A 27,600-nucleotide genomic window follows, 5' to 3' on the forward strand; every position below is an offset into this window, starting at 1 on the left:
GAGGGACAGTAATCCAGTGACATCATTAAGACTAACTGGTCTACTTTAGCACAAGCTTTTGTGAATTTCAGTCCATTTCTTCAAACTCATGCTGAAACAAACCCAGATTCCTCCACCTCCCTTTGCTTTTATAGTAAAACAGGGTACTACATGTTTCTCTCTGGATACTTGTATTTCTAATACATTCCCCCGAATCTGATCCTTCCCACTTTGCATGGCGTGTTCTGTTGGCTAACTAAGCCACAGCAGTCAGTCTTAAGCATCAGAAACAGGAGCCATGAATTTTTTTGTTCGTGTCAGGAGCGACTTGAGAAACTGCAAGTTGCTTCTGGAGTGAGAGAATTGGCCGTCTGAAGGACGTTGCCCAGGGGACCCCCGGATGTTTTGATGTTTTTACCATCCTTGTAGGAGGTTTCTCTCATGTCCCCGCATGGAGCTGGAGCTGATAGAGGGAGCTCATCCGCACTCTCCCCCGGTGGGATTCGAACCTGGCAGCTTGCAGATCAGCAGCCCAACCTTCAAGTCACAAGGCTTTAGCCCACTACTTCACCGGGGGCTCCTAGGCAGAAAAGGAGCCATGAATGAGTGGTAATTATAGGAATGCAATGATCTGCAAAGTCAAAAATAGGGATGCCTTTCTTTTCATGGTAGGCTTCATGTGCCTTTTTAAAAAATTAGAAAAGTTATTCACGTATTTAGATCACAACTCACAAAATCTCCCAGCCAACAAACTGTTTCCAAACTCTGCCTTTTAATACTGTACCTGTAAAATATTGTTTTAAATGGAGTTGTTTTAATGTTTCTGGTTTTAATGTAACTGTTTATTTTATGGCATCATATTGCTGCCTATTTGTAAGGCCGCTCTGAGTCCCCTTCGGAGTGAGAAGGACAGGATGTAAATATAGCAAATCTTATATATTCTAATCTATCTATCTATCCACATCTATTATCTATATATATATATATATATATATATATATATATATATATATATATATAAAGGTAAAGGTAACGGTTTCCCCTGATGTTAAATCCAGTCGTGTCGGACTCTAGGGGTTGGTGCTCATCTCTATTTCTAAGCTGAAGAGCCGGCGTTGCCCATAGACACCTACAAGGTCATGTGGCCGGCATGACTGCATGGAACGCTGTTACCTTCCCGCCGGAGCGGTACCTATTGATCTACTCACATTTGCATGTTTTCGAACTGCTAGGTTGGCAGAAGCTGGAGCTAACAGCAGGCGCTCACTCCGCTCCCCGGATTTAAACCTGGGACCTTTCAGTCTGCAAGTTTAGCAGCACAGCGCTTTAACGCACTATACACATAATAAAATGAAAATGTGTATGTGTGTATCTAGCAATGGTATCCACTCAAACAGACAGAGTTCCACCTTCCCGAACAAGCTATAGTTCCCACTAAGCAGGAGACACCCATGTCCCTCCCTCAAAGGACTTTGCAGGTTATAGGGAGCGCCCCAAGAGTGCTGCCAATGTCCTCCACAAACGCCATACTGAAGTAAAGGCTTTCATTCGGAGACAATTTCCTCCTGGATTTTCTATTTTTCCTCCACCAAAGACACCTCCCACAGTTCCTTTCTCTTTCCATTGGTGTGTCATTTGCATGACCCTGCCCACTGTCTCTCCCTTAACCATTTCCTTTGGCACACAGGAAACAGGAATTGATCAACAACTGAACATTCTGTAGGGCAGGCAAACTTTCTAATTTGGGGACTGGAGTGGGGTAGACGGGCCGGGAGGGAGGGATCTCCCCAAGCCCCCTTCCTGCTCTTTCCTCCCCTTCCTCTTCTCCTTCAGGGGCAGAAAAGGAAGGGAAAACAAGAAATGTTTGGAAGAGACCCCAAAGTTGGAAGTTGTAGTTCACCCTGCATCTGTGATTCCCACTGACAATGGACCAGAACCTAACTTGGCACAAAGAAGCCCCATGACCACCTGAACATACTTCATGGGTTTCTGGGAGTGACCTTGATTTTGGGAGCTGTAGTTCACCCTCATCCAGAGAGCTCTGAATCCAGAAAACATCAAATCTGGACTAAGCTTGCCAGACAGACCCACCATAGCCAACTGTTCATACAGGCCTGGTTTGGGGAGGACTGACCCATGCTTCTGGGAATTGTAGTTCACCCACATTATTATGTATTTTCTACTGGGAGCCTTCTTAACCAACAAATCCAAGACTGGCTTTTTCTAATAATACTGTTACAGTAGAGTCTCACTTATCCAAGCTAAACGGGCCAGCAGAAGCTTGGATAAGCGAATATCTTGGATAATAAGGAGGCATTAAGGAAAAGCCTATTAAACATCAAATTAGGTTATGATTTTACAAATTAAGCACCAAAACTTCATGTTATACAACAAATTTGACAGAAAAAGTAGTTCAATACGCAGTAATGTTATGTTGTAATTACTGTATTTACAAATTTAGCACCAAAATATCACGATATATTGAAAACATTGACTACAAAAATGGCTTGGATTATCCAGAGGCTTGGATAAGCGAGGCTTGGATTAGTGAGACTCTACTGTACTTATTAACTAAATGATATTAACTAACACCCCAAAACAAACAATCCCATTTTCAAATAACCCAAGCACCGCCGAATACCTAAGCATCCAGGGCATGACTGACTGAGTCCTGTGGAGCAATGTACTTGCTATGAATAAGTGTGGAGGGGTTTGAGAGGAATTCACCTTTATTTTAGTGAGTTGTAGTTCACACGCATCCAGAGAAACTGTGACCCCCACTGACAATGGACCAGGATCAAACTTGGCACAGAGAATCCTCATGACTCAATTGAATGTATTGGAGGGGTTGGGGGGGTGTTATTAATCTTGATTTTTGGGAGTTATAGTTCACTCGCATCCAGAGAAACTGATTTTCTGTGATGCTAGGGAAAGCTACCCAAAAACAGTAGAGCATCCAAAATATGCAAAAGCAGGATACTTATAGTTGAGCATTCAGCTCACAGCAAGCAGAGCGTGAAGTGCCATGTGGCTGTAAAGAATTTAGAGCTTAGGAAGCAAATATGCAGAGTCCAATCTTAAAGATTACAAAATGTTTATTTACAAAAAATAATAACTACATTGCTTAATAGTAAATAACTGGGTCTGAGCTACTCAAACCCCATCTCTTCTAGGGTTCAAAAGAGGGAAAAATCTCCAAGCACGACAGAGAGATTTCAATATATACAGCACACACTAAGACAGTGGTTCTCAACCTGTGGGTCCCAGATGTTTTGGCCTACAACTCCCAGAATTCCCAGCCAGTTTACCAGCTGTTAAGATTTCTGGGAGTTGAAGGCCAAACAACTGGGGGCCCACAGGTTGAAAACCACTGTACTAAGACGTAAAAAGAAGAAGTCAAAGACAAAAAGCGTGCACCTGCAAAGTATCCATTCTACACAACCAATCAGAATGAGAGCAGAAACAGAGAGAAGCAATAGATACATTCCAACTGTCATTCAGGAGACGGGGGAAGGGATTTCCTTCAGCCTATTCTAAGATAAATAACTACTCCTCATTGAGGACTGGAGACTTGGGCAGTATAGGGTTGAATTCCAACACCCTTGCATCTCCAAATGGCAGGACAAGGGAAAGACTTCTTCCTTAAACCTGGGAAAGTTTGCTGTCAGTCAGTAAAGAGACAGCTAAGCTGAATGGACAAATGGTCTCACTCAGCATAAAGGAACCAGTTCTGTATGATAGAAGCCAAACCCTCTGAGGAGCAGCTTGGGAGCTGAGTATATTTAGCTTGAAGAAGAGAAGGTGACGAGGAGACACGATAGCCACGTTTAAATATTTAAAAGGATGTCATAGTGAAGATGGGGCAGGTTTGTTCTCTGGTGCTCTGGAGACTTAGGACATGGAGCAATTGATTCGAATTGCAGGAAAAGAAACTCCAACTGAATATTGAGAAGAACTTCCTATTGGTAAGAGCTGTTCAACAATAGAATAAAGATTTTTTTATTTTAAAAAACAATAGAATATGTTACCAGGGAGTGGGATGGAGTGTCCTTCTCTGGGGATTTTTAAGCAGAGACTAAATGGCCATCTGTCAGGAGTGTTTTGATTATGTATTCCTTCATGTCAGCCTGTTGGACTGGATGGCCTTTAGGATATCTTCTTACTCTATGGTTCTAAGATGGACTAGGATCAAAATAATAAAGAAAATATCCAATGGTGCTGCAAGAAAGTATTTTTTTTAATCCAATATAAATAGAGCCAGTTTAGCTGCTGGATTTTTAGTTCCCCTGCACCTGTTATAAAACATTGGCATCCTTGTGGAATAAGTATTGGGAATGCTTAGGTTGTTCCCATACTTCCTTTTCAACAGTATAATATGGATTTTAGGATGCTTCTGCAAAGTATCAAGAAGGATTCACATTCTGAGGAAGTTACTAACAAGATAGGTTCTGTAAGTTTGTTCTTAAGTTGAATTTGTATGTAAGTTTGTGTACCCACCGATGCCCGAGTAATTTGAAAAAGCATTGCTTGTTTTTGGATGTTTGGTAATATCAGTTTGGTCATTTGGAACAGTATTTATTAGAAAAAAGTCAGCATCTGCTTTTTTTTAATGAATGCTCTCATTAGAAAATGCATAAGGATGTGGGTGAACTACAACTCCCAAAAATCAAGGTCAATTCCTCCCCCCAAACCTCTCCAGTATGTTCAGTTGGTCATGGGGCTTCTCTGTGCCAAGTTTGGTCCTGGTCCATTGTCGGTGGAGGTCACAGTTTCTCTGGATGTGAGTGAACTATAACTCCCAAAAATCAAGGTCAATAACACCCCCCAACCCCTCCAATACATTCAATTGAGTCATGAGGGTTCTCTGGGCCAAGTTTGATCCTGGTCCATTGTCAGTGGGGGTCACAGTTTCTCTGGATGCGTGTGAACTACAACTCACTAAAATAAAGGTGAATTCCTCTAAAATCCCTCCAGTATGTTCAGTTGGTCATGGTGGTTCTCTGTGTCAAGTTTGGTCCAGGTCCATTGTTGGTGCAGTTCAGAGAGCTTTTTGATTGTAGGTGAACTATATATCCAGTACTTACAACTCCAAAAGGTCAAGGTCAGTTCCCCCCAACCCTACCAGCATTCAAATTTGGGCATATTGGGTATGTGTACCAAGTTTAGTCCAGATCTATCATTGTTATGGTTCACAGTGCTCTCTGGATATAGGTGAACTATAACTCCCAGAATCTAGGGCCCATCCCCAAACCCCTCCAGTATGTTCTGTTGGTCATCGGATGCCTGTGTGCCAAGTTTGGTCCAGGTCTGTCATTCGTGGGGGTTGCAGTGTTGAGTGGAAGTTGGAGACACAATTAGAAAAACATTACTGCACTGACGCCCACAAACATGCATACATACAAGCATTAATATTTATTGCTAGATTATACATATAGATGTATAAGCTTTGGATAGCATAGGAAAGGGTGAACACCCCCGTGGAGTATGTTTTGCTGTCTGCGCCACTGTTCAGAAGACTTCACCTCACTTTCTGCCTCTGTGATAATTGGATTTTGACAAATTTGACTGGCTATGAAAACAAGCATTGGTGGTATAACTTCAGTTGAGACACTTTTTCCCCATGAACATTCTTTCAAGAGACAATTTCGCTTCTTAGGGGGAGTTTTCTCTCACTTCCTGTTGTCTCACCCCTATTCTTAACAATGAGTCATTTGTAAGTCAGATGTTTATAATTTGGGGACTTCCTCTATCAGGCTCAATTTTTCCAATCCATAGCATGGAAGCCACTGTTGGAGCCACTGTGGCTAAACATCAAGCAAGAGCTAATGCAAAAGCCGAGATCCTGTGCAACACAGTTGCTCTTGAAATGCAAGAGTAACCACTTTATATGGCTTAGGCACCAGTGAGTCCTGAGATATACTTCCTCCCTGGAGATTTCATTCAAGCTTTAGTTTCGTTAAGTATCTTTAAACTTTGATCAATTGCATATTTTAAAAGTAGCTGGCTAAGAATTTCTGGGCAGATTCTAAAGTTTGCACTGCCACTTGCTGGTCAAGCTGGGTAATGCAAGTTTTCTCCAAGATATGTTTGCTTTCCATAGCTCTTAGTTCCAGAGTTTCTATTTATGTATGTAATATGTATGCTCCTGCCAACCTAGCAGTTCGAAAACATGCAACTGTGAGTAGATCAATAGGTACTGCTCTAACAGGAAGGTAAAGGCACTCCATGCAGTCATGCCGGCCACATGACCTTGGAGGTGTCTATGAACAACGCCGGCTCTTTGGCTTAGAAATGGAGATGAGCACCAACCCCCAGAGTCAGACATGACTGGACTTAATGTCAGGGGAAACCTTTACCTTTACCTTTTATGTATGTATGTATTTATTTATTTATTGCGTTTCTATACCACGTTTCTCACCCCCGGGGGCATTCAAAGGGGTTTACTGCCAATAAATGGCAAAATTCAGTGCCTCGCATATGTGTAAAAATACATCCGATGTCTAAAAATAGCATATAACTTTGGGAGGCAAAGATAGAAATTAAAACCAAAACATTGAAACCTCAGAATTATTATTATCTGAAAAGTCAATAGGACAGAATCCTTGAGCAGGAACAGAGTGAATAGATAAATACAGCCAGAATCGGGAGTTGGGCTGGTTGACTTCACAACATCCCTACAACACTCCTATGGTCAGCCTAAAATACTTTCCTGCCTGAAGCAAGGCGTATGCAGTTCCCTTTCTTTTTAAAAAAAATTATTTATGCTTTTCAAAATACATTAAAAGTGGGGGAACAATTGAGTGGATAGAAGAAAGAGTGAAAGAAAGAGAAAGAAAAGAACCAAGAAAAAAGAAGAGAGAGGAAGAAGAAGAAAAAAAGGAAAATACCCACACCCAATCGGACCCTTCCAGATCCTCTGCATTGTGAAACATAGTTTCTTGTCCTCCGAACATTATATCGACTAATGTTCGTTTACGTCCTTGAGCCAGTTTATATGTGTATATTTCGGTGTGTTTCATGAGAGTTTATGCTTCTTCTTCTTTTCTTTTTTTTCTCTCCTTTTATTATTATTATTTTTTCCAAGGATGAATCCAGGGTGCTCCAATCTGTCTTATGTCTTGGCGGATTACTCTGAAATATTGTCTGTGTTAATAGGTCCGTATTTCTAATATCTAATAGCCTCAGAAACCATTTTTCCAATGATGGGGTTTCTTTTGTCTTCCATAATTTTGCTAGACATATCCTAGCTGCCGTAACCATGTAGTTAAAAACTTTTCCGTGTTGAGGTCCATCTGGAAATTAATAAAGAAATTGAGAAAATATTGCAAAAAAAATTTGATATGAAACCAGAGTACTTCCTACTAGGCATTGCAGTTCCCTTTCCAAACCCATTTCATATGTAGAACCCAAAGGAGTTAAAAGTTAAAGCGCTACTAAGATACTGTTGATTCATCCTATTAAATCACATGCCAGTAAACTAGAGTTGGGACCAAGGAATTTTGGTAGCATAAACTAATCACACTCTGTGGGACACAAGAGAAGCCTCCCCACAGGATTGTAACACATCCAGTCATCCCCTGGGCAACGTCTTTGTAGATGGCTGATTCACTCACACCAGAAGCGACTTGCAGCATGCAACGAAACAAACAAACTGTGACTTGGAAGGTGCTGAACAGATTGTGCTCTGGCAACATGAGATGCAGAGCCAACCTTAAGAAATGAGACCACAAAGTGAAGTCTACAACATGCGAGTGTGGTGAAGAGCAAACCACAGACCACCTATTACAATGCAGTCTGAGCCCTGACACATACACAATGGTGGATCTTCTTAAAGCAACACCAGAGGCACTCCAAGAGACAGCTACTGTTCAAAGGACATTTAGTATAATGCAAAGTTTTTAACTTTGTGTTTTTAAATACATTACAACTGTACCCTTGGTTGCTTCTGATACAATAAATAAATATCACACTCTGCCTCATGAAAAGATAGTGAGAGGTCACTTCCCTTCTCCCCATAATATGAGTAGTAATTCCGTTGTGTGGTTCTGTAGCGGAACCTTTGTGCTACGGTCCTTGTTGAGCGCAGTGGAGGAATTGGAGAAGGACAACTGGAATAATTCCAAGAAAGCAGTTTTATTTCGCTAATGGCCACTAGGGTTCCCCCTCGCACAAAATAAGTGCTTTTCCCAGGGAGAACCTCCAGTGGCGGGCTGAGTAAATATTTATACACACTACAGGGTTCGGGTTATGCCCGCCCACAAGCAAATTCATTGGCTTAGAGTTGTGACGCTGCCTGACTTGGACCCAATCAGTGCTGACCAGCGGGCCGGCCGCACTCTTTCTGTGCCGTGCTCACAATCATTCAGAGCGCCTGCGTACGCATGCGCTGTTTGTTTATCTTTAGCTTTCATTTCTTCAGAAACACATGATTTCCCAGAAGTCACATGTTTCTGTGAGTTTATGCACCCGGGTCGCTAGCTGTCGCCATCTCTGCCCATATATGGTATTTCCTGGGGTTCTTTAACCTCCCGCCTCACTCCCCCATTTTCTTTTTGCGAAGCGCATGTACAAAAGCTGAAGTAAAGCATTATGGTTCCATCCAATCCCGCTTGGCTTGGAGTATGGCTATCTTTTCTCCAGGTAAAGATTGTGTGACACACCTAGTACACATTTGCATCATAATTGGAGTGCAGCACATAACTATGAGAACAATGAACAATCCTAAAATCCCTACCAACAATATGTCCTTCAACCATTCTATTGAGGGTAACCAGCTAGTCACCCAGGAGAAGGGAGACCAACCTTCTACCTCCTGGACATTATTGTAAATTAACTTTTGTAATGACTCGATGTCATCTTCAATAGTACTATTCAAGTTATGAAATTTCACTACACAACGCCCTCTAACCATGGCGCATAACCCCCCCCTGGCCGCCAGTAGGTAGTCAAGGGCCAACTTATGCTGTAGGGCCATCTGGCTGATTTCTTCTACTTCAGACTGGATTTCCCGGAAAATTTTACCAGTGGCATTTATGGACTTTTCAAGGCGGCAAGTCAGGCCTAGAACACTTCTACGATTTGCTTGAGCTACAATCCCTGGGTAAGCACCCAGTGTCAACAAGCCTGTGATCAGGCCTCCTCCTACACGGGAGGCTTCTGAACCTGACAGGGCCTTGTTAATAATGACCTCATCCGAGCATTCTGGTCCTAGAGGGCCTGTTTGCACAATGTCCCGTTTCAGGCGCTGATGCCTTTTGTGTAAGACCTGAACTGGGAATGTCAGATAACCCACACCGACACACTGGTAGTTGCCGGGGTGATAATTTGTGGCCCATTTATCAAAGAAAAACCATAGATTTGGATCCCTAATTTGCCATAACGGACAGAGGCTTTTACCTAGGCTCAGTTGGGTTAATTGTTGCAGTATGTTCATATAAGATTTTAGGCCCTCAATAGAATCATTCACACTAAATGTAGGATAATCTGGATACATGCTAGCCCACTCGGTTGCGGTTAGATTTAATCGTGAGACATAAGATGTATTAAATCGTCCATGTAGATAGAACCGGTCTCGACAATGGGAGTAATTGCCTAATCGGGAAAAGAACGCCTGCCTAGTTCCCCAGTGTTTCCACTCAGAATTCCATATTCCCGATCCTCCACAACAGAAGCACAAACCCCTGGTGGAGGTATGGTATCTAAACCGTCGAAACCGAGTTTTATTTATTTTTTGCGGTATGCTAGAAAACACGGTAGGTGGACCCTCCTGAGCCTTGGACAATCCCTCCAACACAATCTGTGGTTCATCAATTAAATCGGGAAGAAATGAAAAATCTCCTATGGTGAGGGGGTGTTCATATATTAATGCTACCTCTTTCCCGTGCTGCTCAAACATATAATTGGCATGTTCTTTTATCCAATTCCCATGTGCTCTTTTTCCAAGAGAGAGAATAAAACTCAGCACAAATAATATACCAAACACAGTGCGCTTTCCTCCCCTCCTCATAACTTGTCTCCCACTTTTTCCTCTCAAAATGTCTAGCCACCATCTCCCGGAGAGCGCCTTTGTTGGGCCATGCTGCGACATACTTGACCACCGACGCTCTGTTGCACCCGAAGGGATCAGCTTCATGGCCTTGTTGACCCCTTAGGGAGTTGCCGGATGATCCTGAGTCTCAGGTCCTCACCAGGAACTCGCTCCGTCCGCCACTCCTCAGGTGCTAGTTTTACACGGGTGTAATGTATCCACAGCTTAATCTCCTTCACCTTCACTGCAGTGGGGGTAGACAGGAGCACAACATAGGGTCCTCGCCACTTGGGTCCCAATGGCTCAATCTTCCAATCCTTGACCAGAACCTCGTCACCTGGTGAAAAACAATGTAGAGGTGTGGTAGGGAATGGTGGGTTCAATTCAGAAATGTATTTTTCTAACTGCTGCATTTGTCTGCCCAAAGCCTGAACCTGGGCCAATGTCTGTTTCTCTCCTATGAGGTGTTGCTCAGCTCCTGTCTCTAAGGCTCCCTTCAAGTTCAAAGGGGGTCGTCCATAGAGTCTTTCAAAAGGGGAGAGTCCTGTCCGTTTGTGTGGTGTACATCTGATTCCTAATAATGCCATGGGCAAAACCACCGTCCACGGCAATCCTGTCTCTTGGCAAAGTTTCCCAAGCTGAGCCTTTAATGTCCTATTCATTCTTTCCACTTTTCCAGAAGATTGGGGTCTATATGCACAATGTAACTTCCATTTTATGCCCAAAATTCTACATAATCCTTGCACGGCCTGTTGAATATATGCGGGGCCATTATCTGATCCAATTTCTAAGGGTATGCCAAATCTGGGAATAACATCTCTCATTAGAGCTCTTGACACCTCCACAGCCTTCTCAGTCCTTGTAGGGTAAGCCTCCACCCATCCTGTGTATGTGTCCACGAACACCAGTAAATATTTGTATCCTTTGTATGGGGGCATTTCTGTAAAGTCAGTGACTAAAGCTTCAAAGGGTACCCCACCCACATGTTGGACTCCTGGTGGCTTGAGGGGTCCTTCTCTGGGGTTATTTTTTATACATGTCCAGCATCTTCGGGCTGCTGCTGCCGTTAGGCTATGTAATCCATCGATATACAACTGTCGTCCTAGCAGATTTGCCAATGCCATTTTTCCTAAATGTGTGTTTTGGTGCATGTGTTGGACTAAGTGCCATGCCAAGTCCTTAGGGACGTAGACACGGGCGTCTGGCATCACTATGAGTTCTCCTGACCACTGACCCTTCTCCTTTAAGGCCCATTCTTCTTCCTCTGGTGTATATGTAATGTTATGTTCAGTTAATTCTACCTGTAGGGCCATTACCTGATGTTCAATATAGGGCAGCCTAGCTGCCTCTTTGGCTGCCAGATCAGCCTGCCTATTTCCTTGCACTACGGGATCGTCTCCACGTTGGTGCCCTTTACAATGCATCACAGCCACCTGCCTTGGCTTCCAAACCGCCTCCAGGAGATCCACAATCTCTCCAGCATGTTTCACGCACTTTCCTCCAGACGTGAGGAGCCCGCGCTCCTTGTACAGTGCTCCGTGTGCGTGGAGGGTAGTGAAGGCATATTTTGAGTCTGTGTAGACGTTAACCCGCTTTCCGCTTGACAATTCCAACGCTCGGGTCAGGGCAATCAATTCGGCCTTCTGGGCAGAAGTCCCCGGGGGCAGTGACCCTGCTTCCAGCGTCTCTCCCCCCCACCGGACAACCGCATAACCTGAGTGTCTTTGATTATTTTCCATAAAGGAGCTTCCATCTGTGAACAGAGTGTCATCCACCTTAGTCAGTGGCACATCCTTCAAATCCGGTCGACTGGAGAATACCTCATCCATCACCTGGGCACACTGATGGATCTTGGTGTCTCCTGGAGTCGGGAGCAAGGTGGCCGGATTCAGAGTGGAGCAAGTCTCCAGGGTCACCAGTGGGTTGTCACACAACAATCCCTCATATTTCATTAACCTCTCACTTGTGAGCCAGCGCGGTCCCTTAGTGTCTAACAGTGCCTTAACGCTATGGGGCACCTTAACTGTCAGTGGCTGTCCTAGGGTCAATTTATTCGCTTCTTTGATTAAATCTACTGATGCTGCCACAGCCCTCAGGCAAGGTGGCAATCCACGAGCCACTGTATCCAATTGCTTTGACAAGTAGGCAATCGGCCTTTGCCATGAACCTAGTGGTTGGGTCAATACTCCAACCGCTGTTCCTTCCCGCTCTGCAGCGAACAGAGTGAATGGTTTTTCCAAATCGGGCAGTCCTAATGCTGGAGATGACATCAATGCTTCTTTTAATGCCTTAAATGCCTGTTGACATTCTTCTGTCCACTCAAATGGATCTTCTCTTCCACCTCTCGTAGCCTGGTACAGTGGCTTAGCCAACACGGCGTAGTTGGGGATCCACTGTCTGCAATATCCTGCTGATCCCAAAAATTCCCGCACCTGTCGCCGGGTACTGGGAGTGGGGATGGCACAAACAACTTCCTTTCTTTCAGCTCCTAACATCTTCTTTCCTTCGGTCAGATGGAACCCCAAATATTTCACTGTGGGACAGCACAACTGGGCCTTTTTCTTTGACACTTTGTAACCCTTCTCTTCCAATGTCTTGAGTATTCTCAAAGTATGCTCTCTAGTGCCCCCTAGTGTCCGGCAAGCGATAAGCAGATCATCTACGTACTGAAGCCAAATTCCTTCTTCTTTAGGTATTACAAAATCCTGTAAGTCTTTGGCCAGGGCTTGACCAAAAATGGTCGGGCTGTCCCGGAACCCCTGAGGAAGGCGTGTCCAAACATACTGGGTCCTTTGCCCTGACTGCTGAGATTCCCACTGGAAAGCAAAGATCGGTTGGGATACAGGGGCTAATCGAATGCAAAAGAATGCATCCTTTAAATCCAATACAGTAAACCATTTGGCAAATGCTGGTACTAGACTCATCATGATGTATGGATTAGGCACTACTGGGGTTAGGGGAACGGTGACTTGATTTACAGCCCGCAAATCTTGAACTGGGCGATATTCTCCTTGTCCTCCAGGTTTCTTGACTGGGAGCAGGGGCGTGTTCCACGGGGAACTGCATGGTATCAATATCCCATGCTGCAGAAGTCGCTCTAGATGCTTTCTGATCCCCTGCACCGCCTCTCGACTGACGGGATACTGTGGCTTACATATGGGTCCCATTCCTCTTTTCACTTCCACCACCACCGGTGGAACATATTTAGCTAATCCTGGAGGATTATCTTCTGCCCACACTAAAGGAGTCTCATGCCATGGCCATTGTATTTCTTCAGTAAAAATCCTAACTTGAAACAGTCTCCATTCCTCTTCCATGGGAAATGATAGTTCCATTTGTCCATTCTTCATGAACTGGAGTTGTGCTTGTAATTTTGATAAAATGTCCCTTCCCAATAAAGGGACTGGGCAGTCTGGAAGATATAACATCTTATGCTTGACCTGATGTCCGGCCAGATTGCAGGTGCGTTCCTTGAGGAAGGGGCACTTCTGGGTCTTCCCAGACACCCCTATTACTTTCGTAGTTTCCCGAGTTGGTGGACTAATTTTTGTATTTACTACTGATTTTTCGGCACCTGTGTCCACTAAAAAGTCCAATTGTTGGTCCCCGATTTCAAGTGTGACCATCGGCTCCCCGGGGTCCAACAACACAAGAGCCTGGCTTCCTCATTCCTCTCCTCCATCCATATCTTCCCATTCTTCTTCCATCACAGCTGCTGCAGCTATCACCTCTCTCGCAGGAAAAGGTACGTAGTTTCCACGTCCTCTTCCCCTTCCTGGGTTTCTTCCTCTCTCAGGCCTTCCTCTTTCTCTCAGTCCTTCCTGACTTCCTTCTCTTCCTTCTGGGCATTCACCTTTCCAGTGTCCAAACTTCTTACATTTAGCACATTGGTCTCGACCTAACCTCCGAGGGGGCCCTCTTCTTCCTCCTTGTCCCCCTCTGGCATATCCTCCTCTTCCTCTCTGTCCACTTGCACTTTGTTCCATCATGGTAACTAATGCTTGGTATTCCTGCTTCTTCTTCCTGTCCTTCTTCTCTTCTTCTACCTGGTCTCTTGCCATATAAACTTGATCTGCGAGTGCCAACAATTCATTCATAGTCTTTCCTAGAAATCCTGGTTGCTTTTGAATCTTTCTCCGGATGTCAGGAGCCGCTTGACTGATAAAAGACTGTTGAATCGCCCTCCTACCGTTTTCATCCTCCAAATTATACGGGCTATACTTTCTATATGCTGCCTCCAGCCTTTCCAAAAAGGCTGTTGGTGACTCAGATTTTTCCTGTACCACTCCCTGAATTTTTATAATGTTGACGGGTCGCGGCGGGCCCCTCTTTACCGCTTCTACCAATATACGCTGGAATCCTTTCAGTCTCTGCATATGTCCTTCTTCTGCGGTGTCCCATTGGGGATCTATTTCCACAGGAAACCTCTGTGCTCCCCATTCGGCTGCATCACCATCTTGTGGGGCCCCAACCTGGGCTATGGCTACCCCATTATTCAACACTGCTCTTCTCTCTTCTGATGTGAACAACATATTCAACAATTGTCTGCAATCTTGCCAGGTGGGATTATGGGTTGCCATAATCCCTTCCAATAGCCTAGCCATAGCTTGGGGTTCTTCACTATAAGGTGGAGTATTATTTTTCCAATTCAAAATGTCACTACTACTGAAAGGCACTACCTGGTATGCTTGAACTATCTCATTCCTGTTGTTCATCACAGGCACCGTTCTCAAGGGCATCTGGAGGGCCGGTCCGGTCGGTGAATCACCAGGCCACACCGGAGCTCCATGTCTCCGAGTTTGTGCCGGAGAAGCATCACTGGGCATCCGTTGTGACCTCTTCTTTTCCTTTGTTTCCTCCTGATATTTTTCTAGGCTAGGATAGTGTTTCTTGGCTGCTTCGGTTGACTCTGGAGAGTAGGGTGGGGGTCCCGTTCCTAGTGTAGGTGCACCGGGGGCTGTTCCCTGGGGTGGGGGCGGTGGCAAGGGTGGCGGCAATAATTCCTGTTGTCTAGCCTGTACACTCAACTGTAAATCTGGGTAGTCCTCCTCGTTGGATTGGAAAACTTCCTTCTTTTTCCCTTCCTTCTTCACCACCATACATTTGCCATTCCTGCACTGTCGAACCCAACCTGGATCTTCTCTAACTACCCGTTCCCAAGTAGCAATATAGACCCACTGGTTCGGATGATTCACAGCACAATATTCTTCCACTGTTCGGATCAGTTTCAGATCCCACGTTCCTTCCACTTGCCAACCTAACCCAAACTCTGGCCATTCTCCCTGACACAAATTCCTCAGTCTATAATCTCTCAGGTCCCTTGGGTTGCCTGCTACGGCTCTGATAGCAAAAGAGCCAAAATTATCTAAGATGCATTGTAAGGGAGTGGAGCTCTTTGAATTTTTCCCTCCCATCCTGCCTAATAGAGGGGACTGTCCTGGCCTGGGCACCCGGCCACTCAACGGCATGCGTCAGGAAACACAAGACAGAGCCCCTTTCTACCTCCCTGGGAACTTTTTGTGTCCCTCCCGGCGCCGGTGTTCCCTTAATGTCTCATGCAACCACTATACTTGCCAGATTTCTGTAGACGTCGGACCAACCTTCGCCCCTGGACTTTTTCCCTGGATCCTTTTCCTCCTGGCTGGTTTCTATGGAACCTCACTGGTGTTGCAGCTCCCACCGTCAGTCGGCGTTGGCATCAGAGGCAAGCACCGCAGCCGGTCTTGTAATATTCAGGGGCCCCTTCTCGTCTCACGGTAGTTGCCTCAGGCCCCCACCGCTGAGTTGGGGCCGTCCCGCCAACGGGATCCATCTCCAACCTCCTGGCCCGTCTTATAGGAGATCACGTCGGGGTCACCAGAAAATGTAGCGGAACCTTTGTGCTACGGTCCTTGTTGAGCGCAGTGGAGGAATTGGAGAAGGACAACTGGAATAATTCCAAGAAAGCAGTTTTATTTCGCTAATGGCCACTAGGGTTCCCCCTCGCACAAAATAAGTGCTTTTCCCAGGGAGAACCTCCAGTGGCGGGCTGAGTAAATATTTATACACACTACAGGGTTCGGGTTATGCCCGCCCACAAGCAAATTCATTGGCTTAGAGTTGTGACGCTGCCTGACTTGGACCCAATCAGTGCTGACCAGCGGGCCGGCCGCACTCTTTCTGTGCCGTGCTCACAATCATTCAGAGCGCCTGCGTACGCATGCGCTGTTTGTTTATCTTTAGCTTTCATTTCTTCAGAAACACATGATTTCCCAGAAGTCACATGTTTCTGTGAGTTTATGCACCCGGGTCGCTAGCTGTCGCCATCTCTGCCCATATATGGTATTTCCTGGGGTTCTTTAACCTCCCGCCTCAGTTCGAGTTTGGCCTACCAAATGCCCTGAAAATAAGACATGATTTTTTCAGCATTTCTGAGGATGCTTGAAATATAAGCCCTATTTCAGAAATAAGCCCTAGATATCGTTCATTTAAAAAGTCAATTTGGAAAAATAAAACTGCTCCTGAAAACAAGCCCTAATGCATCTTTTAGAATAAAAATTAATGTAAGTCCCTATCTTATTTTGGGGGAAACAGGGTAGCCTCAGCTTCTGCCAACCTAGCAGTTCAAAAACATGCAAATGTGAGTAGATAAATAGGTATCCAATAAGGTCCAACCTATGGAATTCTGGGACTTGCAGTTTTGGGCCAATCTTTTAATCATCCTCTAAAGAGCACTAAGGAACCCCCGGTGGCAGAGTGGGCTAAACCGCTGAGCTGCTGAACTTGCTGAACAAAAGGCTGGCAGTTCAAATCTGGGGAGTGGGGTGAGCTCCTGCTGTTAGCCCCAGCAGTTCAAAAACATGCACATGTGAATAAGTAGCTCTACGGCAGGAAAGTAACAGTTCTCCATGCAGTCATGCAGGCTACATGACCTTGGAAGTGTCTACGAACAACGCCGGCTCTTCGGCTTAGAAATGGAGATGAGCACCAACCCCCAGACTTGGACATGACTAGACTTAATGTCAAGGGAAAACATTTACCTTTTACCTAAGGCTATATTTCAGAGGAAGGAAGCTATATAATCACCTCTGAATATCCCTTGCCTAAAATAACTTTTGAAACCCATAGAGTCACTATAAATTACCAAGTGACTTAAAGACACACACACACACAGGCCATATGTCAGGGGTACTTTGATTGTGCGTTTCCTCCATAGCAGGAAGTTGGACTAGATGGCCCATGTGGTCTCATATAATTCTATTGTTCTATAATTCTGTAAAATAACATTTCCAAGCTCTGGTACTGAAGAAGCGATGAAATGAGACTTCTGATGTTTATTCTTTTTCCACAGAAGGAATGGTGACCAATCAGTGACCTCCTCTGCTGAAGCTCCAGGGCACCCAGTAATGAATAGGCCTGCAGTTCATCTGACAAGGTGATAATGGGGCTATCAGGTTGTTGTTTGTAATAGATTTGTTAATAGAAAGGCACAGAACAAGAGAGGTCACCAAGAAGAATCAGGAGACTTCTTTCCTTACCTTTATTGACATTTCTTCTTGTTGTGTGCTTTCAAGTAATTTCTATTAGTGATCCTAAAGTGACCCTATCATGATGTTTTCTTGGTAAGACTGGTGTGGGGAGTACATGTGTGTCTTTGTGTTCCTCTGAGGCCGAGAGAGTGCGACTTGCCCAAGGCCACTCAATGGGTTTCCATGATTGGGATCTGTTCTCCAAAAACCTAGTTCAGTGCTCAAACTACTACACCACATTGGCTGTCTCTACATTACTTAAAGCAAAATAAATAAAACTTGCACTTTAAGATCTTTTGATAATTTCTGTGTGTGTCAGGAGCGACTTGAGAAACCACAAGTCCCTTCTGGTGTGAGAGAATTGTCTGTCTGCAAGGATGTTGCCCAGGGCAAGGATGCAAGGATGTTGCCCATAGATTGCATATATGAAGTTGGAGTCATTTAAAATTTATTTTCTATTGTAAGACAATTACCTTCAAAGGGTCCTGGCTCAGGAGGAAAATCAGGAAGAGAAACCCAGTCTCGTGAGAGATGCAAAAAGCAAAGTTTATTTTCACATAGCTATGAGAAGGAGCCCCGGTGGCGAAGTGCGTTAAAGCACTGAGCTGGAGACTGAAAGGTCCCAGGTTCAAACCCCGGGAGCAGCATGAGCAGCCGCTGTTAGCTCCAGCTCCTGCCAACCTAGCAGTTCGAAAACATGCCAATGTGAGTAGATCAATAGGTACCGCTCCAGTGGGAAGGTAACAGCGCTCCATGCAGTCATGCCAGCCACATGACCTTGGAGGTGTCCACGGACAACGCCGGCTCTTTGGCTTAGAAATGGAGATGAGCACCAACCTCCAGAGTCAGACATGATTGGACTTAACGTCAGGGGAAATCTTTACCTTTACTATATGAGAAGGTGGACAGCTGTACATACTCCAGAGGGCTGCACAATGCAAATGACTGCCGCATCATGTGCCAAGCAAACAAAGGATTTTTATATCTCGGCCTTATCTAGAATTGACCAATGGCTGAGGGTCTTTCTCACCTTCCACACCTACTTTGGCACAAGTGATACCAATGACCTAACTTGTTCACTCCGAGCTCTCCTCTCTCCTTAAAACTTTCTGGAGAGAAAGGGAGGGACATATGCAGGGGCAAAACTACATAGGCAATATTTTACTACTTTCTGGCTTATGGTCCCTTCACTATGATTTCATTTGTACTCCAAGCCAGCATTGGGTAGTGTTTGAGCATTGGGCAGTGACTCTGGGGAACAGGATTCCAATCCCTACTCAGACCTGGAAACCCACTAGGTCACCTTTGGCATGTCACACTCTCTCAGCCTCAGAGGCACAGGCAAAACCCCTCTGAACAAATCTTGCCAAGATAACCCCATGGTAAGGTTCACCTTCACATGGCCATATAGTAATAGCTTGAAGGCCCACAACAACAACAGCAATATCTGTTCCTTAGTTATTCAGATAGTCTAACTTGAGTAACTCAACTTAGTATAATATTAGTGATTTTGAATCCTTGGCTTTTGAACGCAGCCTAAATATGAGCAGGTATCTGTAACACCTGTCTCTCTTGCAATATATACAGTATACAAAAACCCAGATCATGCTAACCAAATATACCACAGTATTTTATATAGAGAGTTTCTATGTGTGAAGCATTTCAGCCCTTGCAGAAAATAAGAAATCATCCTCTATCCATGTTTACACAGGGAGGGTAACATAGTACAGTACGTGGAGTAGGCCTGAGGGCAAATTTTTAGACACAGGAACTGAAGTTTCCTACTCCTGCTCTCAAGAATGTGTATTTTGTACGGAGTGAAGTGTAAGCAGTTACAACCATATATCATCAGGGAGCCAATGTCATCATTGCCTTGTCTTTAAATCAGGAAACCATTCCTCCTTCCACACAGCTGAATAAAATCCCACATTTTCTGCTTTGAAATGGAATATATGGCAGTATGGATTCAGATAACCCAGTTCAAAGCAGATATTGAGGGATTTTCTGCTTTGATGCTCTGGGTTATATGGCTGTGTGGAAAGGCCCTTAGACTATTTTTAGAGCAGAGATAGGCAGTGTTTGACCTCCCAAATCCATGCAGCCTTCCCAACTTGTTTTAGTGGCTCCTGCCATACATACCCTGGTTAATTCCAACATTATGCTCTGCTGCTGGAGTTTGTTAAACCAAACACCAAAGACACCCACAACTACACTTTCTTCTTTAAGATCAAGGCAAGTAGAAAATGTTGGTCATATGATGCATCCTCCCCATGTGCCTTCATTGCCACAAATGTGGCAGTAATATGTGGAATGGAAAACCCTAGGGGCAGGGGTTGGCCCTTACAGATGCAAATCCCATTTCACTCCTGCTTTATTTTGGGCAATCAACAAGCTAAGAAAATGCTATTTAGATGATTATGGTAATTGACTTAAATGTTCTCTCTTTCTCTTTGCAGAATTTGCTGTATGATTTGCTCACGAGCCTATTCCTCCACATAGAAGGATTGGTATGAGGAGCTTGTTCTGAAATTCCTAAGAACAGAAGCCCCCCACTTAGACCTAAAGGAGACAGCCCAAGTGTTAAATAATATCCCTAACCTGCTTTGTGCAACTTGCCCTACAGATTTATGGCAGTGGGATAATTTGCTGTGTAGCCCTAAAGCAGGATGGTGTATGTATACATCAGGCTGAAGATTATGTAGAAAGGGGTATAGACATACTAGGAATTTTATTGGGAGGACAGGATACTTATGGACGGGGCTGTGCCCACCTTTTGCATCCTCTTCACTTACATCCCTGGGACATATTCGCAAATTAAAAACCTTTATGTGGAACCAGGCCTTCCGAAACGAATGATAAAAGGCACTGCCAGTCTGATAAATATTTTGATAATATTTGACAAATAACTTCAGTGGCCGGAGATTATGGATATCTTTAAATAGCGCTTGCTGTGAATTTTTAAATTGTTTTATTTGATATGTGAATTTAGTTTTTATTTCAGGATATGATGTTTTATCTCAACACTGTAAATACAGCTTAACACCCACTTACAAAAAGGATATGATGTTTTAACTGATTATGTATTGTGGCTGGATGTATTTGTATGGATTTTATGTTGTACGCTTCTTTGAATCCCATCCACAGGAGAAAAGCAGGATAGAAATGAATTAATAATAATAATGATAATAATAATAATATCAGTAGCTAAAGTGATCTTATAGTACCTTAGACTGAGATAATAATGTTAATAGGAAGAGCTTTTAACACCAATTTGAAAATTTCTTTCTGTCCCACTTGCTCGTGTGTAGATTCATATCTGGAGAAGATAAAAGGTCTTGGGAAACATTCAACGCTGTCGGTGAGTTTTGTCAGTGAAGTCAAACCATCGACTGTTGAGTGTACCCTGCGGCTTTTACAAACACTGCCCATGAAGAAGGATTTACCAAACAGAGGGGCCAAAGAAATGTTTGCTGCCCCATGTGTATAATCAAAGGATCAGCATGCGAAAGGAACCCCAGCAAGGAAATAAATGTATTTTCTGCATTCTCATTTGCCTAAAGTCATTCTGATTTTAAATTGCTTTCTAATTGATGTGTAAAACCTACAATGGCCAGGTTGCTAATTTGTCACTGCAAAAACCATTCTGACCTCCGAAATTAACATTAGTCAGAGATGTTCATTACAAAAGCCATTTGGCTTTCCTTTTACCTCCTGTATTAATTATATTTTAATCAGTTTTTACCACACTGTGCTATTTAATATTTAACTTTTGGATTGTGTTTTTTAAATTTGACTAAAGTATGGGATTGCTAGCCTCCTTGAGTCCCCATGGGGAGGAAGGTGGGGTATAAATAATGATGATGATGATGATGATGATGATGATGATGATGTGTTGTCAAAGGCTTTCATGGTCGGAATCACTGGGTTGTTGTGAGTTTTCCGGGTTGTATAGAATTCTTTCTTGATGTTTCGCTCACACTTATGGCAGGCATCCTCAGAGGTTGTGAGGTCTGAGGATTCCTGCCATAATTGTGGCTGAAACGTCAGGAGAGAATGCTTCTGGAACATGGCCATACAGCCCAGAAAACTCACAGTAACCCAGTGATTCCAGCCATGAAAGCCTTCGACAACACAGACCTCTGCCGTTCTGCTTTTTCAGCTGCCTATAATAATAATAATAATAATAATAATAATAATAATAATAATAATAATAATAATAATAACAACAACAACAACAACAACAACAACAACAATCACCACCACCTATTCTAAATGACAAAAAATAAAAATAATTGACAAAAAGTAGTACTCTCACACTAACAATATATAAACCTTGACTTCTCATCTTCCAACCCCTAAATCTATAAGATTCTTAAATTTCTTTTTAATATCAAACTAAATTACTTCTAACACACACATATAGTCATATTGAGATATTGCACAGGCTTTCTTTGCCTCGTACCCCAGAACCTGCTAAGTCATTAACTAGGAGATACTGGGAGTTGTAGTCTAAGTAGGAACTTGTCTGGGCTTTGGTAGCAATGCCATTGTTAAGAGCCCTTAGATTTATTCTTATTTATTTATTTATTTATTTATTATTGTGTTTATATACCACATTTTTCACCCATGGGGGACTCAACACAGTGAACATCAAATAATGGCAAGATTCAGTGCCAACATACATACAAAACCAAATCATGATATCCAAAACAATGACATATAACTATAAATTAAAACCATTTAAACCATGTTAAACATAAAAACATAATATCACATTTTAAGACCTATTTCTGCTGGTGTATCCAACAGTTTAGCCTTTTGAATCTTCTGGAAGCTAGAAGACCACTGTCCTTACTGGCTGTGTTCTTACTGTCTAAACCAAGCATTCCTACTGGCTGTTGAAGTCAAAAACACCAGGAGGGCCAAAGTTTGCCCATGCCTAGTCTAAATCTTCCACAATTCAGTTATATCCCCCTTTACAACTTCGGGCTTCAGATTCTTCCCCAGTATTTTAGAGCTCAATATAAACATGTGTTTCCTTTTAACTGCTTTTTAGGAAATCTTGTTACAGAAGCTTACCTATCCTCAGGATAAAACTAAGTATTTTGTGACACCCTTAGAGAATAGCATTTTTATCTAATCCACCTGATTAAATAAGTCTATGGAAGCCACAATTAAATCCGCTGGTTTTTTGGGGCGATGTACTTCTTTGTTGCTTTTGCTGCAAGAGAATGAGGACGATCAACCTGGCTACTGCCCTTGGAAATCATTACCTTTTGGCTGAAAGTCTACAAAACTAGAAAGTCACAATCAACATTCATTCTGTCGGTGGGTTGTGATGCTGGAGGAGAACCTCACTGATCAGTGAATGCAACTGTGGCTGGAAGAAACTCGTGGTCAGCACATGAACGGAGAACACAGGATGATTGGTCTATGGTAGTGGTTCTCAACCTTTTTAATGCCACGACCCCTTAATACAGTTCCTTATGTTGTTGTGACGCCCAACCATAAAATTATTTTTGTTGCTACTGCATAACTGTAATTTTGCTACTATTCTGAATCGTAATGTAAATATCTGATATGCAGGATGTATTTTCATTCACTGGACCAAATTTGGCACAAATACTCAATTTTGAATACTGGTGGGGGTTGGGGGAGATTGATTTTGTCATTTGGGAGTTGTAGTTGCCGGAATTTATAGTTAACCTACAATCAAAGAGCATTTTGATCCAACTCCACCAACAATGGAATTGAATTAAACTTGGCACACAGAACTCCCATGACCAACAGAAAATACTGGAAGGGTTTGGTGGCATTGACCTTGAGTCCAAAAAGCACTGTGGACTCAAACAGTGAAGTATCTAGACCAAACTTGGCAGAAACACTCAATATGCCCAAATGTGAATACTGGTGGAGTCTGGGGAAAACAGACCTTGACATTTTTGAGTTGGACACTGGAGAATTAATGTTATCACCCACTGTGTCAATAAATCTTCTGGAGCATTAATGTTATGTGACCACTCTGCTTTGCCACCAACTAGAAGTCCCTTTTTAAATATATATATATATATATTATATATAGTGTATATAAAAAATAAAACAGTAAAAAAAAACTGGGGAAAAAGAAAAAGACAACAGAATAAACAAGTTTATAAAATGGTATACAGTCAGCACTCATTAAACATGTGAAAAATCAAATGTGGCCGTACAGTTATTATACCTTAACATTTCTTTTTTTAAAAAATTTTATTTATGAGTATTTTGTGATACATAAAACATATAACAAAGGGGGAGGGAAAGAAAAAAAAAAGGGGGAGAAAACCCACCCCTCTTGACCTTCCAGAACTTTTACATGACAACATTTTTAACACTATCATAACGGCGTCCATGGGGATAATCCCAAGGTGATTTCGTACCCTTAATCGTCTTCAGTTCATTTTTTCTTTTTCCATGTATTCACTCAGTAGATTCCATTTTGTCTCTCGCCTGGTTGCACTGTCCTGTTTTAGAAATTGAGTTAGTAAGTCCATGTTTCTGATGTCCAAAAGTTTCAGAAACCAGTTTTCTTTAGGTGGGATTTCTTGTGACTTCCACATTTTTGCCAGGCTTATCCTAGCTGCAGTCACCATATATGTAAATAACTTTTCTGTATTATAGTCCATCTGAAAGTCCGTTATTCCTAACAGGAAATACTCCGGCCTGATACCAAATTTCATTTTGATTATTTTCTCCATTTCTTTATGTATAGTTTGCCAGTATTTTTTTTTATACCTTAACATTTCTTATCCCTCTAATCCCACACCCGTGAACCCAACCCCATGACCTCTGACACCCTCAATATGGATCACATAACTAACCAGCAACTACCCATATATCTTCTTTCACTAAATGGGCCCGGCTGTGATGCAGCTGGTTAGTAACCAGCAGCAATAAATCACCACTCTCCGAGAGGTTGTTGATTCAAAGCTGGGTCAGGATTAAGCTCTATTAACTAACCTAGCTTGTTGCCCACCTAAAGAGCTTGAAAACAGCGTCTGTGAGTAGAAAATTCTAGGTACCTCTTAATGCGGGGAGGCTAATTTAACTTAATTTATGACACCATTAAACTGCCGGCGGCATGCGAAGAACATGAGGAAGTACTACCATCAAAAAGGACTCGGCGTCCCAGTGGATGATGAAGTGACAGCTCCCCTGTGGCCAGAATTGAGCATATCCTCATGGAGCCAGAAGCTGAAGAATGTTAAATAGCCTCTGTGTCTCTCTCTGTATATGTGGTATGTCTGATAATGGCATTGAATGCTGTTCTGTTCTGTCCTGCCTGTCCAAACAGCATTGAATGTTTGCTGTGCATGTGTACTGTGATCTGCCCTGAGTCCCCTTGGGGGAGATAGGGCGGAATATAAATAGTTATTATTACAGTAGTCTCTCACTTATCCAAGCTAAACGGGCCGGCAGAAGCTTGGATAAGCGAATATCTTGGATAATAAGGATGGATTAAGGAAAAGCCTATTAAACATCAAATTAGGTTATGATTTTACAAATTATGCACCAAAACATCATGTTATACAACAAATTTGACATAAAAGTAGTACAGTATGCAGTAATGTTATGTTGTAATTACTGTATTTACGAATTTAGCACTAAAATATCATGATATATTGAAAACATTGACTACAAAAATGGCTTGGATTATCCAGAAGCTTGGATAAGCGAGGCTTGGATAAGTGAGACTCTACTGTATTACTAAATCTGCTTTATGGCAATCTTCAAATCTACCTTTGTATTCTTTTCCAGATACCCAAGTGCCAGCCTCCGTTTGTTTATGAATTCTTCAGTATTTCCTTCTCTGCTACTATTTGCAGCTTGGCCATTTGGATATAATCTACTAGTTTATATTTCCAATCTTTAATAGTTAACTATCCCCCCCCCCCCCCAATTCTATTTTTTAGCTATTATTAGTCTCGCAGCAACAAAGCAGTATTGACAAATTTCTTCCTTTGGGAGTTGTAGTTGCTGAGATTTATAGTTTGCCTACAATCAAAGAGCTCCCACAACCAAAAGAAAATACTGGAGGAATTTGGGAGGAATTGACAGTCTTTGGCGACCCCTCCGACACACCTTCCCGACCCTAGGTTGAGAAATGCTGGTCTATGGGATAAAAGTGAATTTCTTCTCCCACAAGTCCATGTTTACCATTGAAGCTGTCAGTTGTGTAGGTTGTTCCAAAATGGTTCTGCATTTTCTGTACAACTTTTAATATGATTTTTCCTCTAGTCATGTATCTTGAAAGCAATAATAATAGTAATAATAATAATAATAATAATAATAATAATAATTTTATTTTTATACCCCCCATCTCCCCGAAGGGGCTCGGGGCGGCTTACATGGGGCCAAGCCCAGTCAACAACAATAAAACAAAGCAATAAAACACATCAAATAACAGTAAAAACAAGTCATAAAAATCACATATAGGGACAAAAGATAAAGTCTTAGATAAAATAATGAGTTTGATCCTCTCTTTTGAAAAGTCAAAACCAGGAAAATGTGCTTTGCCTAAAAAATGCAAGATGCGGTGGTGATCTTGCAAAACAAGGAAATTATTCAGGTTGCTTTTTTATGTATGAAAGCAGGGCTGACTTGCCAATAAAAAGACCTAGCTTCAGGCAATGCGAGTGCATGTCCAGCACAGGCTATATAAATAAAGAGCTCCTTAAAAACATTAGCAATTCCCTCCTCCTTCCTCAAAGCCTTGTAAATGTAAATACAACAAACAAGGTTCGCTGCTTTGTAATTTTTCTTTAGGCTGCAGAATTTTATAGCCATGGAGAATTCTACAGCAACCAGATGTGTGCACCAAGTCAAACCTAAAATGGTTGATGCATTTTGGAGAACAGAGCGATGGGATCGGATTATTTTCCCACTCTTGCTTAGCCTAGCTGAGACCGGAACAAACAAGATTCCAGACATGAATCAATCAGGGCCAGCTAACACCCCTGAACAAAGGATTCCCCCAGGCAGGTTGGCCATTAATGTTAATCAAGGTGATTAATTACAACATTCACACTGGCCTCCAACAGACAAGAGTCCTTGCTCCCACCCTGAACCTTCCACAGATATATAAACCTCCCTTGCTTAGTTTCCAACATACCTCACAACCTCTGAGGATGTTTGACATAGATGTGGGCGAAACGTCAGGAGAGGATGCTTCTAGAACATGGCCATACAGCCCGGAGAACTCGCAACAACCCAAACAAGATATTGGTTGATTTGCTTCTCTCTGATCTTTCTTTGGTTCTTCCTAGATTTGATTCTCATAGGTAGATAACCATGTTGGACCCGTAGAGGGGGATTATTTTCTCACTCCATGGGCCCATTCACACTGCACAGTTATAGCACTATGACTCCACTTTAACTGTGGCAACATCCACTAATATATTAGGATTTTCAATTAGGGAGTGGCACTTCCTCAGCCAGAGTGTTAGTGCCTCACCAAATGCAGCAATGGGCATTAAAATACGATGAAAGTGGTATGATTTTGCAGTATGAAATGAGATGCTACAATAACAATTATTATTATTATTTTATTTATACCCCACTACCATCTCCCCAAAGGGACTCAGAGCAGCTCACAAAAGCACTACAAAGTGCCACATATAAACAAATGGTGCATAGGCATATAAACAGCAACATAAATTTAAAAACAACAAACATCTGATAAAATTGTAAAATTCCTAAAACACAGTAGAAGCTGTGAATAAAGCTGGCTGTCTACAATAACAGATAGATAGGTATCTAAAAGCAACATGCCCTGCTACAGGACTAGGCCCTTGCAAGACTAGGTTTTAAATTAAATGTGTCAGTATTATATTTTTATTGTTATTGTTTTATGCTATTGTTTCTGCACTTTTTGTATTTTGTGTGTTGCACCTTTGAGTGCTTTTGTGAGTCGCCCCAAGTCCCTCTGGGAGATGGTGGCGGGGTATAAATAAAAGATTGTTGTTGTTGTTGTTATGAAAAGTATTTTTCCAACTGCATTACATTTACAACTTGAAGCAAGACGCCTTTGCAACTGTGATAGTATCAGAG

The 27,600-nt window shown here is 42.7% G+C and overlaps 2 non-coding genes across 2 annotated transcripts; both read left to right on the top strand.

Moving 5' to 3' along the window:
- Positions 1-20,840: 20,840 nt before the first annotated feature.
- On the top strand, positions 20,841-20,933 carry mir181a-3 (microRNA mir-181a-3). Its single transcript, NR_129886.1, is given in 1 exon segment — positions 20,841-20,933. It is a non-coding gene; the product is annotated as a microRNA mir-181a-3 (primary transcript).
- A 1,881-nt stretch (positions 20,934-22,814) lies between these two features.
- mir181c (microRNA mir-181c) lies at positions 22,815-22,899 on the top strand. Its single transcript, NR_163045.1, has one exon. It is a non-coding gene; the product is annotated as a microRNA mir-181c (primary transcript).
- The last annotated feature ends 4,701 nt before the right edge of the window (positions 22,900-27,600 follow it).

Source organism: Anolis carolinensis, chromosome 2 (genome assembly GCF_035594765.1).
Source record: "Anolis carolinensis isolate JA03-04 chromosome 2, rAnoCar3.1.pri, whole genome shotgun sequence".
Classification (NCBI taxonomy): Eukaryota; Metazoa; Chordata; class Lepidosauria; order Squamata; family Dactyloidae; genus Anolis; species Anolis carolinensis.